This window comes from Triticum dicoccoides, chromosome 5A (genome assembly GCF_002162155.2).
Source record: "Triticum dicoccoides isolate Atlit2015 ecotype Zavitan chromosome 5A, WEW_v2.0, whole genome shotgun sequence".
In the NCBI taxonomy this organism is placed as follows: Eukaryota; Viridiplantae; Streptophyta; class Magnoliopsida; order Poales; family Poaceae; genus Triticum; species Triticum dicoccoides.
In genome coordinates, this window is record NC_041388.1 from 182,601,509 (window position 1) to 182,604,966 (window position 3,458).

The following is a 3,458-nucleotide window of genomic DNA, read 5'->3' on the forward strand; positions in this document are numbered from 1 at the left end:
TGATAGCAGAATGGTGACAACTCGATCTTGATCTTAATCTATCAATTGGTTTCTCTCTCAAACACACACACACACACGCTAGTTGTGTCTCTATGCCTCGCTCACACGCACTCGATACATCTTTCTCTCCGTAGCCCCCTTGATATGTAGACTTCTCGCGCGTGCACATCTGTAGTGACGATGATGCTAACCAAGTGAGCCTTGTTTTTACCGGCCTCATGTGATAGTTTTCACCCTGTTTTCAGTTAATTAACAAGGCAACCTTTTCTTTGTTACTACTAGTGAATCTGAAATCATTCAGGGCAGACATAAAATATATCACTTCAACCCAATTACCACAGTAAATATTTTAAAAGAAACTAGCTAGATGCTCGTGCGTTGCACGGAACGTCAAGATGCATTTGTATGAGTAGTTTATCTTGTGAGAGTAAAGGATGAATGAGGGAAGGCCTTATTTGCAAATGTGGAGAGGGGTGTGGGTACCTTTTTGAAAAATTGCCATAGTTTCCTTCCTACCCGTTAGATATAAATCCGACGGTCTATATTGCAGGATGGCAGGCACACCATCATCACCAACTCTGTTTTCTACTCCCTCCATTCCTAAATGTTTGTCTTTTCAGAGATTTCAACAAGTGACTACATCCGGAGCAAAATTAATGAATCTACACTCTAAAATATGTCTATATACACATCGGTATGTGGTAGTCCATTTGAAATCTGAAAAAGACAAATATTTAGGAATGGAGGGAGTATAAGAGTAGACATAGAGATATATCTCCAGCATCGTCCACAACGAAATTATGCTGGACTGGTTAGCGCCGGATGCTCGCAATGCGATGACCTGAGTTCAAATTATGTCTTTAGCTTTAGATTTTTATATTATATATTATTTAATATATACTTCGTTCACTATTGTGCTAACACTGGAACCCAAAGAGTACTTAGAATACCAGATTAAGGATGGATTTGTTTCTTTTGAACTTTCTGTACGAAGTTGTAGCCACCCTGCAAGTCATGTGTACATTGTACACGCAATTAACTTTTTATAGAGGGAGAATCATACACGCAATTAACTCAAATTGATTGGATGTGACTCTATTGTTTCCAGCATAGGAGCATCTCCTATGGCAGCCAGAAAATTTCCTCCCGCTTCCTTCCGTGGAGGACAACGTCCAATGCCAGCGGCATCTATTTTCACAACTCTAACCAACCAAAGGAAATTCGTGCAAACACAGACTGATTTCATACAAGCATGAAGGATTTCGAATAAAAAGGTCAGATCTTCATATAAACATGATGGATTTCATTATATTTACATGAACTAAGCGGTGCTAATCCGGCTCTCGTGGTATAATTAATACCTAATATAAATGGCCGCCCGCGGATCCCTTGGTCGTCCTCATGTCCGGCAAACACTTGCGGGGTCAATGAAGGTCCTCGGAAGACACGGAGCAGCAAAGAAACCACCTCAATACACAGTCGTCGCCTCAGTGGTGGCCTTCATGGGACCCAAGTGGTGGCGTCCTCCCGTGTTCTACTTCTCCTCGATGATGGTGGAGGCCACGGAGAAGCTGGCCACCGACTCGTCGCTCTCCACACACGCAGCTTCTGTCTCTACCTGCATGGCGCTGCCGCAGGCACGGGAGACGCACCCTGTCAGCGTCCTGGGAACGGGGGTCCCCAGACTTGCTTACCTGTGGCCCATGGCGTGGCTTCGCCAGTGGCCCCGTACGGCCCATCTTCACTAGCAAACACTCAAGAACCTCGCGAGGGGCCGAGCCTCGCGAGGCAGACGACGCAAGACCTCCTGGGGGGCGGCCTCACCAGGCTGTCTCGCGAGGGGCGGAGAGATTAAGGCAAGGGGCACCTTGTGAGGTTCCTGTGACGCAAGTCATGACGACCAAGGCCAAGCGGGCGCCAGCGCACGCAGTGTCCTCGTTTCCTCTTTGGTGCTAAAGGGACAGGCGTAGGCGAGGAGTCCCGAGGCAGGCAAAGGTTTCCATATCAGTGGAACGAGACCAAGACCAGCAGGATGGCAGGATGGAGGTCACCGTGGAGCCCAGGATGACGTCACCACCAGAGCCTTTGGCAGGCGAAAACCAGCTTTAGTCAGGATAACTTGTACTAGTTGTCTCCCTTCAAATTTGGCCATTGTGGCATCCCTTCCTGCCTAATATTTGGGAAGAGGACTAGGACCATATAAATAGGACTAGCCACCATCGTAGGGAGACACATAATCCCGAACTGATCCAAACTGGGTGATCTGGGGAGAGTTCCATTCCACCCTCATACACACAAACTCACCAAGAACAAGAGCACCTCTCCTCAGGAGGTTGTTCTTCACTTGTAACTGTTCATCCTCAGCCCAAAAGGCAATCCGCCACACCACACTGGAGTAGGGTATTACACCACATTGGTGGCCCGAACCAGTATAAATCTTGTGTCCCTTTGTTCTACGGGTTCGACGCTCTGAGCCTTGAGATCACAGTGAGGGAGAGTGCAAGGGGGAGGAGAGAAATCCGTGCGCACCCCAGTGTTCGAACCTCAAGGGTTTTGCTGGAACCCAAAATCCAACACACCCACAGACACGGGAGGCGCACCCACCGCAGACACTGGTGGCGTGGTACAACACGGCAGCGACGATGCCCGTGCCACCGTGCTGGCGTGGAGCAACTCACCACTCATCATCGAGCTGAATTGGAGCAGCTAGTTGCTGAACCACGCGTTGGCTTGGGGCGGAAACTGGCTCCGTAGGGCCAAGCGAGGTTGGTGAAGCACTGAGCGGCCTCGCTAGTATCCGGAGGGCTCAGCGGGCCACCCAGTCGGGTAGTATGCCGGAGAACGGCTCCTCGGAAGCCATCGGAAGAGTGTAGAAAATGGTGAAGGAGGAGATGGGGGAGCAGCAGAGGGGTGCGATTCTTGCCCGCTGTCTGTCTGGCCTCATTAAAATGGAGGGCGGACGGTAGGAGCTTGGCCGGCGTGTGGCCTCATTTAAACTGAGGGTGGATGGGAGGAGCTCGGATGGTGTTGCGTTTAATTCCGGCCCGCTCAGGAACGAACGTGTGGCCGGAGTAGGTTTCTCGGTTTGCATGCAGGTTTAATGGAGACGTTTGATGGAGGCGAGGAGGCGTGTTCAACCGGGCGTGCAGCAGGCGGTGCAGAACTATTCGATTTGACAGCTACTAGTAAACCAGGACAGTTCCCGACACGGCTTTAATGTAGACGAGGGAGAGGGTAGTGGTTCTCGAAATGTTGAATGGCCAATGATGCATCGTGCTTCGATTAGCATCCTGAATGGATGAGGGAAGTAATGGGAGGAGGATGGGGAAAAGAGGCAGCACGGTGTGAATGCAATGCAGTTGGCACTCATATAAAGGCGCCCCTCCATTCCAATGCATCTACCACTTCGTACGCCCCTAAGCACATACACTAAGCGCAAAAGTGCTCACTCCAGACCC